The 11,264-nt window shown below is 33.8% G+C and overlaps 1 pseudogene; it reads left to right on the top strand.

Moving 5' to 3' along the window:
* The first annotated feature begins 5,449 nt into the window (after positions 1-5,449).
* LOC125221115 (polygalacturonase-like) lies at positions 5,450-6,683 on the top strand (annotated as a pseudogene).
* The last annotated feature ends 4,581 nt before the right edge of the window (positions 6,684-11,264 follow it).

The following is an 11,264-nucleotide window of genomic DNA, read 5'->3' on the forward strand; positions in this document are numbered from 1 at the left end:
TTTTGTGTTCTCATTTTTATTTATTGTTGAAAACTAGGAATAATGAAAATTATGAATAATGAAAATTTTAAATGAAACTTAAAAAAAAAAAAAAACAGATTCTACACTTTAATTCAAAACTGCAATCAAGTGGGTCCCAAATTCCACTATCACACTCCATTTATTACACACTCAAACACTTTCTTAAAACCCGCGCCCTTTAGAAACGGGACATTTAATCGTGGACGGAGGGAGTATTATATAATAAATAACATGACTTAACTTGACAAATTGGTGGGTTACATAAACATGGTTAAAGTTATAATTTTGGTAAGATTGGGTAGGGCCCTTGTCTTATATTGGGCTTTGAGTTAAACTTAACTATGATATCAAACAATTAGAAATACACATACATGAATCTCTATCTTGGTATTACTAACTTATCAAACACGCCCTAAATGTTACTACAATCATTCCAAGTACAATTAGTATTATTACCAAGATTGTGGCCCCAGTTCAATCATTCAATCCCAGGTAGGGACTATTTATTGAAAATGAAGATATTGTGATTCAAAGTAGGTTAATTTAAGTAGAGTAAAGGTTATTTTGGTCCTAAATATATGCCGAAACTTGATTTTAGTCCAAAACATTCACTTTTTAGAACGACTCCATTATATATGAAATTCGTGTCGATCCGGTCCTTTTTTTACGGTGCCATCAATTTCCGACGGTCAACCGTCAATTAGTGTTTTGTTGACTTGATTAGGCCTAATTATTTTCTAATTATTTTGTTAAAAAAATTAAATTTTCTTATATCAAATTTCATTAAAAACTCAATCAAACAAAAAGAACAAATCACGCAACTTTTGATCTCCACGAAATCAAACCAACCAATTTCTTTTCTCTCTTTTCGCTCGTCGTTCTCAACGACAAACCCTAAATCTATCGTTCTATTCTGACCAAAATCGAGTAACTGTTGTTGGAGGTGAGTTGGAACTATCCGAATCCTTACTTCTCATCCAGCGGCAGACTTGTCAGTGTGAAAGCGGCGTATTCGAAGAAGAGGAAGTCCAACCGTCATCCGCCTGAAAACGAAGGTGAATGAATAGACTTTTTGAGATGATTGTACAAATGCATGTGTGCAGGCTCAACCGCTAGGCCTAGCATATCTTAAAACTATCTAAATATGTCGTTGGGACTCTCTCAATCACTATCAAAACCTTAACCCATTCTACTCTATTGGCTAGTATAGGGTAGTAAGGATCGATCCCACAGATATGGAGGTGTTAGCAAGTGTTCAGAGGATTTGGAAGGGGTTGGCTTCTGCCACGCAACTCATGGGTTAAGTTTGTTTAACTACTAGACTCAGAGGAATTTAAAGTTACTAAACTATCTACTGCACCTAGGAAACTAGTAAAGGTACGTACGCATGCATGGGTCTCGGAAATGAAATTTAACTAGAAGAAACTGAACAACTAAACTACTAGGTCAGGTAAACGGTTTTCCGAAAACAGCTAAACAATATGCGAACATGCAGTGGGGACAATTTCCAGAATTGGTTACGATGACAGAAAAGCTGCAAAAAGTAAAGAACGGCCAAAATCTAACTACCTTCCGACTTCATCTTCTTCAGTAAGCTAAGATCAAACGAAACAGAGTATCAAACGTAGAAAAGCAGAGCAATCTCATATCCAACCTCAAACATTACGATTACGCATAAAACTGCTAGATCTAAACTACTAGGCCGAGCAAAATAAGACAGCAACAGTAAACATTCATAACCATGCAGAATCAAAACATCACGTCTCAGATCCACAACTCCAAACTACAATTCAACACCGATCTACCAAAAGAAAAACCACTACATTCAGATCCATAACTCCTCAATTCAGATTCAACCGATTCAACAATAGATCAACTTCGATCAACCCTATCTCAACTCCAAATCAAACGTCAATTGCAAAAAGCATCCAAATCAGTAAATACCAACAATCAGACATCAGAAACAGCTAAACAGAAAACAAAAACTTTTATAGCTACGAGATTAAAAGTCAACATAGAAATATCAGACGTCGAGCTTCGAACAAAGAAGTTCACGACGAGCAAAACAACGGAAATTAAAGCAATTGTATCTTCGCCCTTCGTAAGGACGGTGTTACACCTCTGAAACTAAACTAGACCACCATGAATACCCAGAATTACCCCATTGATGCCAAGTGTGCAGAGAGATATGTGTGTGAAGTGAGCTAAGAGCGAAAGTAAAATGTGGCGAGCTGCCTCTCTTCATGATAGATGTCTCTATTTATAGTTGAGGCTCGGACTTCTAGGGTACTCTCCTTTGATGATTTGTCAATTTTGCCCTTTCTAGAAAATCCTTCAAAAACATGTTTTTTGCTCACAGCTGCTCCTGCCTTTGCTCCTGTAATCCCCTGGGTCAGGTTGCAAGCTGGCTTCTTCGCTCCATTTTCCTTCGGTTTCCTCTGCTTGGTAGATTTTTCATCCGTTTCCTTGACCTGGCAGATTCTCTAAGCACCAAAACTTAAAAACGTGTGTTAGTTCCTAGAAATCACATAATTTAACCCATAACCGATGCATGAAATTGGCCTTATCAGTGAAGGTCAATTAGAGCATGATTCTAACGGTTTGATTTCTCCTCCTCCGAAGCAAATGGAAGAAGTACCGTCTCCGAACCCTAGTTTCGACGGCGTGGAAGTGGAAGCGGCGATGATGGTTGCCGGCGTTGAAGTCCCGTAGGAAGAACATGAAGCAAGGAGGAGGACGGTGAACCCTAGTTCATATTACTCTAAATACTTGTTTTTGTTGTTGGCTACTTATTTTTAATGGTGGGTACTGGTTTTTGGATGGTGGGTTCTTGATTTTTTATGGTAGATAGTTATTTTCTATAGGGTTTTTTTGACATCAATCAGCATTGGTCATGCTTAGAATTGCAAATGTTCAGGACGTATTAGATATTGATAATGAATATATTAGACTAGTTTGACGGTATTTTGTTCTATTTTTCTGCTTCATCTTCGACGAAATAGTTGTCCATAATGTTATGCGGATGTTTTAAATCCAGTTTCAAAACCTAATATGCATTTCAACATTGTTGAAATTTAGGGACATTGATTCAAGGAATTACAATGAAGAATCAAAATTCAAAATTCAAAAATCTAAATTCAATATCGAAATTCAATTGCTTCGTCGAAAACGACAACTTAGGTTAACGGTGGCGGCTTCGTCTTGTCGATAGGCACATTCACCAGAACTCTTGCAACATCGCAACCTCTCCATATTTGACGAATCTGACGTGTTTTGGACCAAGTTGCAGAGAAAGAAAATTAGGTTCTTGGTGGTGTGGGGAAGAAGAAATGAAAGAGAGGGAGAATAAATTTTTTTGATTTTGATTCATGTTTTTCATGATTTTATTTAAGGGTTTTCTATTTTACAAATATTTCAAAAAAATTTAAAAATAATAAAAAAGAATTAGCTACACTCATAAAAAATGGCTAATTCGGCCAACAAAACACTAGTTAACGGTTGACCGCCGGAAAATGATGGCACCGCAAAAAAAAGAACCGGATCGATACGAATTTCGTATGTAATGGAGCTATTTTTCAAAAAGTTAAATATTTTTATCCAAAATCGTGAATAATGGATGAACAACTTTTAATGCAAAATTAATAAAATATGAGAGAGAATTTATTAAAGTGGATAATGTAAGATAGAGAAATTGAAAATATAGACAAAGTGATTAATTAATTATGATTAACTTTCTATTATTAATACAAAAATAATTGAGTGGATGAACAAAAATTTAAAAAAAATGATACTATTTTTTATGAACATATAATCAGATGGATATACTAAATTAATGATCGAGATGAATCAGTATTAACAAAAAAAAAATGAATTTGTACAAAAAAATATTCCATATTTAGCCAGTTTCAAAAGGTAAGATTGTCCACAATAAGGCAGAACAGCCACGCCACGGCTACAAAAACTTGTACGCCTAGTAAGCATATCCATAAAAAAATTTATCCGTCTAGTCATCACAAAACAAATTAAGAAAATGTCCAAAAAAAAAACGTTTTTGACCGCCACGGCGGCCTCGGCGGCTCACAATAGACCGCCGCGCGACCGCCGCCACCGCCCCGTCCAAGCCGCGTATGCGGCTGTTCCACTGCAATCCATACGTGATTTGGCTCGATTACAAGATTGAATGACCATATTATTTATAATTATGCTTGGCATTAATTTTCTAATCAGTTTAATGACTAGATGTTCTCATTTTGGCTAGTAATTTAGAGGATTTGGGTCACGATAGCTACATATGAAAATATATTGATACATTTTTTATTATAAAAAAGTAAAAACTGTTCATTTAGGTTAATAAAAAACGTCAAAACTCAAAGCATTGATTATCAATGATTAAATACTAATTTCGATCCTTTTTTGAATACACTATACATATAAATATTCATTTTCCTATGGAAGGAAAGACAAAACATTGATGTAATAAATCCTATTACTGATAAGTCAAAAATAATTCAGTAATAGATGTAATAAGATTCCAACTTAAAAATATAGTAATTGACTAATGGTAATCACTAAAGAAATGTGGTAAGGTTCCAACTCTTATGTAAAGTTGACAAATTACAAATACATTCAACTATCCAAATATTGGATATACTCGTCTAACTAATTACTAATCCCAAATTGAGACCAATTTTCAAGAATTAGATTAGAAGATCTTGTGATTAATATAATGCCAAGTGTAATATATTTTAAATTTAAATAATTATTAATTAAATTAAAAGAGTATTAATGTCAAATCCTATATGTAGTAATTATAACTAACTACTTTCTCTCTCCTCAAAATCATCTCAAATCTTTAAATTTACGTAACTCTCTTAATTTAAATTATTTTTTCGCAAAAAATATATCAAATTAAAGATAATTTAATAAGGATTCCAACGAGATCTCAATTACATATGTTCCGACGACGTTCGGATGATGAAATTTGATATTTTTTATTTTAGTTTTCGTAAATGTTAATACCCAGATTTTTATCAACAAATACATCAAAAAATCTCAATAAAACCATGTAAAAATCTCAATAAATATGTGTTGATATTTTTTTGTACTAATGTTGATATTCTTATATCATATTGTTGATATTTGTAATACACAATGTTGATATAAAAAAACACCCACGAAAATTATCATATGATAACATAATGACGATATTACCCTTTTGTTGATATTTTGTCTACTATTTATTGAGATTTGTGAGCTTTAATCTCATCCACTCATTTTAAAATCTAATAGTGGAGATTTAGTCTTAATTTTGAATTAGGATGCTATAAGCATTAGAATAAGACTCTACTCTCCATTATAAATTCGTGAGGAATATAATGTGAAATCAAAACAAAACAAAACAAAGAAAAAAAATATTCACCCGTCCATTATGAATAAAAAAATAATATTATCAGTGTTAATAGTTTTGCGGCTACTATTGAAGGCAAATTCTTTGACGGTGTTCGACATCACAAAATACGGAGCGAAGCCGGGTGCAGACATTAGTGAGGTAATTAATTCAATAGAATTTGGTTAAACATCATAATTTAAATAATTATTATTCCTAATTATAGACATAAATGTGTAGGCATTGGTTAAAGCATGGAAGAACGCGGTAGCATCAACAACGACAAGCCAGATCCTGATCCCAAGAGGTGATTGGATACTAAGCCAAGCTCGCATGCTCGGGCCGAACAAGGCCCCCATCAACCTAGAGATCAAAGGCAACCTCAAAGTCTACGCGGACCCAACCAAACTCCCTGTGAAGACCTATGAATGGGTCACCATCAACCACGTCAACTTCCTGACCATCTCTGGCGGCGGTGTACTCGACGGGCAGGGCCAACAAGCCTGGAACTGCAACAAAATCAAGAACTGCTCGAAGCTCCCCATCAACCTGATACCTGAGCTTGAACTTCATCAATAACTCCATCATCCAGGACATCACCACCAATGACAGCAAGAACTTCCACGTCAACAGCCCTAACACCGACGGCATCCACATAGCCCGAGGCAACAGCATAAGGGTCATCAACTCCGTAATCAAGACCGGCGACGACTGCATCTCCATGGGGGATGACCTTACTGACGTGCTCATCAAGAACGTGAAATGCGGACCAGGGCATGGCATTAGCATTGGTAGTTTAGGAGGGAATGTGCATGAGAAAGACGTGAAAAGGATAACCGTGCAGGGGTGCACCTTTACCAACACTGGCAACGGGGTAAGGATCAAGACATGGCCCTCCGCCCTAGCCACACTCTCAATCTCGGACATTCGTTTCATCAACCTCACCATGGTCAATGTCAGAAAACCCGTCATCTTTGATCAGCAATACTGCCCATGGAACCTATGTTCCTTGGATAAACCTTCCTTGATCAAGATTAGCAAGGTTGAGATCATGAACATCAAGGGTACCACTACCACCTCAGAGGGGCTTATCTTCACATGTAGCAAAGCTAAGCCCTGTGACAATATCAGGATCGGGGCCATTGATCTCAAATACATTGGAAATAAGCCCGCAACCATCACCACCAGATGTGAAAATATTAAGCCCATCTTGTCCGCCAAGCAAAATCTCCCCGTCTGCTCTGGCTCTCTTGCTTCCAAGCCACCACCTAAATAGTTCTTTCTCATTTTCTCATAATTGAATTGTAAATTCACTAGAAAAATGAAAATTAACAAGGAAAATTCCATTTTGTGATAGAAGATCTCACCCTTTAATTTAATTAATTAATACTCTATCCGTCCCATGAAAAATAGGGACACTTTCGTCCGTCCCATAAAAATAGTCTATTTTCAGTTATGAGAGATTCTTTTCAACTCATTACCCATATACATCAATTTATATACAACTTACACCACTATGGTCGACGGTATACCATTAAACAGTAATAATAATGTGAGTCCTACTATCAACTAACTCTATTTTAACTATCATTCTTCTCATCTCTCTTACTTTGCCAATTATGTATTAGTTTCCATGCCATCTCAAATGTCGCTATTTTTGTGCTTAATCCATGTAAGTAAGGTTTAACGATGATTATAAAATTGTGTGATGTAAAATAGGAGTAAGAGCATCCACAATAGTGTACTAGCGCCCGCCCAAGCCGCTGCCTAGCGGCTAGGGCAGGCGCTTGTCCACTATTGTCACCGGCTAACGCGACGGACGAGCGGGAGACGACCGAGAGATCGGCCGCGGACAATGGGCGTTAGCCGATCGCTAGTCCACTATTGTGTTGACGAACAATCGGCTGCCGATTTGTTTATTTATTTTTTTAATTTTTTCTAAATTATCCTATTTTCATTTCATTTTTCTCTCCAATTCATTTCGTTGTTATTATTTTTGGTGTTTTTATTTTTTCTCGAGAGGTCATTGGCTATGCTATTGCTAGACTGTTGCTTGGCTAGGACAGTGGCTAGACTGTGGGAAGGGCATGATGATATGGCAGGAGGAGTGAGCGGCAGGCGATGCACACCTAAAAGTTTGAAGCTCAACCCAAACCATATGCATAATTTAATGTAGGGTTTCGTCTTCGACGGACATCCTTGCTATTCGCCCTTCTCACGATTTTTATCCAATCCCATTGTTGAATTAGGTCATACTATAATCGATATACATTTTCAAATTTGTAAGAATTTCAGCTGATTTTTTAGAAAGGTTTCATTAGAGGACACCATCACACATGTAATGTTGTTTTGTGAGTTAATGAATAGTGACTAAAGTAAGAGCAAATAAAAAGGTAAACATAGAATTGTTTCTATTTTAGGAAACGTTTCATTTTTGTTGAGACAATAAAAAAAAGTTTCATTTCTAATGGGACAAAGAAAGTACATGTTATAATAGGTCATAGGTAGCAGTATAATTAGATGTACACAAAATCTTTACACATATATATATTAATGAACATGTAAGTATGTCGAACTGAAACAACATGTTAAAATACAAAATGATGGTAGCATGTATAAACATGAATATGTACAATGATTTTGCTTAATCTACATCAGACTACATGTGGTTGTAAAAGAATCCATATGTATTAATAACATAAATCCGTATATATGGAAAACAGAATCAACATTTATAACTACAGAGACGTGTAATCACGTGCAAGAAATGAATCTTCACTATGAATAAGACTGATTTGTATATAGTTTAACAATAATGTTTTGGAGACATAACGAGGTTAAAGTAGTCATTTTAAATTGTTTTATATTTTTATTTAAATAAATGTTTTGTACATATACCATACTACCCTTGTGCATATAAAAACATTTATTTATATTTAAAAATTATTTGCTTAGAAAAGTTGTGTGCATTTATATGGATGACATGATTTAAGCAAATAATCTCTCTAATCTCACATTAATCTCCAATCTCTCAACCTAATATCTCGATTGCATCGTATATTGAATTTATTCTAATTTAATGAATTTAAACTTTATTTTAAATAATACATTATACAATTAAATTTTTTAAATTCTAAACTTATAGGTACTAAATAGATTTGATACTCAATCTTAAGTTTATTATTACAAAACATTATTGAATCTAGAATTTATATTTATAAAATTAATAAATCAATTTAATTGCTTGAATTCTTATAGCATCAAATAAAGATTCGAAATTTATACATGCAATCATTTTTATGATTCAGAATTTTAGTAATTATTTAATACTGATAAAATAATTTGACGCAAATGACTAGTATCCTTTCATTAGATGATACAAGTATTAATTCAGTACTATATAACATATGTATACTACTGGAGTAATATTTTACAATTTAGAATTTTAAACATTATTATACAAAAAAAAAGTTGATGTGAGTGACTATTACTATTTCGTTGAACAATTACACTAAGAAATTAAGTATTACATGCATGCAATCATTTTTATGATTCGGAATTTTAGTAATTATTTAATACTGATAAAATAATTTGATGCAAATGACTATTATCCTTTCATTAGATGATACAAGTATTAATTCAGTACTATATAACATATGTATACTAATGGAGTACTATTTACAATTTGAATCTAGGATCTAGGATCACAATAGCTTCTTCTTCTCTGTTGTTATTTTCGTCCTCTTCTTCTATCACATCATCTCCTTCTTCACCATTGTTGTTACCTTCCTCTTCCACTGTCACATCATATTCTTCTTCACCATTGTTGTTATCATCTTCCGATAACTCATGATTGTCGCCAAAAATTTCCTCATACATCTCGTTCATCATACCCGAACACAGGATCTGATCGAACTCGCACCTAAGCCAACAATGGAGTAAATGCAAATATGTTATCAAGGATAAAATCAACGGCTAAAAAAGAGAAGAAAAGAAGCATTAGAAAATTGAAATCAAGGATAAAATCAGCGGCCAAAAAAGAGGTTCCAATGCCGATAGGAAAGAAATTAAAGAATTATAATTTGAAATAAAATTTATTTCTTCTACTCACATCGACACTAGTGACAATGAGAGTAGTACCAAAACCCAAACAAGTTCCATTTAATAATAGTCTAAGTAATAATAATATAATATTATTAATTGTGATTAACAAGTACTCTATCTTCGTCTTCTCTAGACATCGAAACCAACTATGGCTGCTTTCTCTGCAACTTGAGAAATTTCAACTCAGTCCTTTGTTATACTCCAATTTATATCCATTTAATTTTCCATAACACTAACTTGGTAAGGGCTGAACTCAATTTTCCAAAATTGAGAAAATTTTGTTTATAGAAAAATTATTAAAATAGACATTTGGGTAAGGGCTTAACCATGAACGTAGAAATGCTTGACCATGAACATGTATACGAAGCCTAAAACACATATAAATAAGAGCATAGGGGCGGTACCTTTGATGTGTTATTATATCGTGGCACCAATGATTTGGATGAACAAGGCTGAAGATGCCGCAACCTGCGACGCGGAGGGCTAGACGGTGGAGGCTGGTCGACGGAGACGGTGGAGGCTGGTCGACGGATGGAGGAGTGAAGATATTTCTGCCGTTGTAAATCCTTATTTTTGATTGAGTGTATTACGTAAAAGAGTATAATTTGATATGAGTGTGACTTTGATAATATTTGATTGAGCTATATTTTGATAAAAGATAGTAGTTTGATATGCCTTTCCTTTTATGATTAAAAGATATATATTTATTTATTCAATTATTATTTAATTTAAAATAAGGGTATATTAGTCCATATTATAATTTGGCTTATGTCAATTTGACATAAGGGTATTATATCTTGAAAACATTATGTCTCTAAATCATCACTCATAGTTTAAATTGCATCAATATGCATGACGAAGTGAATCTGTATTCTTTTAAAAATAAGGTATAATTATAAAGAATAACAGTACTAAAAAATTAAACTCCATCTGTCTATTAAAAACAGTATCATTATAGATAATAGATGAACAACTTTTAATGCAAAATTAATAAAATATGAGAGAGAATTTATTAAAGTGGGTAATGTAAGGTAGAGAAATTTAAAATGTAGACAAAGTAATTAATTAATTAATTAATTAAGATTAACTTTCTATTATTAGTACAAAAATACTTGGGTGCAAGTACCACGCATTTCTTGGTCGACACGAGATTTTAAGAGTTATTGGTTAATGTGTTTAATTGGAGATAGAAAATGTGGGTGTAAGTATTAAAATAGAGAGAGAAAGAAAGATGAATACTTTATATAGAAGTTGGTTGAGTGTATTAATTGGAGAGAGAAAGTTTTCAAAAAAAAAAAAGTGTCATATTAGTTGGGACAAACTAAAAAGGAAAACTTATCATCTTAAATGAGACGGATAGAGCATTTTTTACGAACATATACTCAGACAGATATAATGAATTGATGATCGAGATGAATCCTTATGAAAAAAAAAATTATTCCATATTTAGCCAATTTCAAAATAAAATCAGTTAAAGGTAAGATTTTTATTGTGGAAAACAAGAAAAAGAAAAGGTTGGAATCTAACCTCTTTGATCACTAAACCAGGAATCTGTGTTTTAATCATCAAATAATCTTTCAAAAATTACCCTAAAAGGAGGTTTAAGGTGGACGCCAGTAAAAAGGTGGAATTTGATTTAGAAAGAAGAAGATATTTAGCAGAAGATGAATAAATATCTCCAGCGTGGCACTCCATTTGGAATCTGAATTTGCACTTTTTCCTCCCCAAAACCACTTATTTAAATCCGCCCCAA

Source organism: Salvia hispanica, chromosome 1, assembly GCF_029641045.1.
Source record: "Salvia hispanica isolate PSC_SH4W2 chromosome 1, Shi_PSC_v1, whole genome shotgun sequence".
Taxonomy (NCBI): domain Eukaryota; kingdom Viridiplantae; phylum Streptophyta; class Magnoliopsida; order Lamiales; family Lamiaceae; genus Salvia; species Salvia hispanica.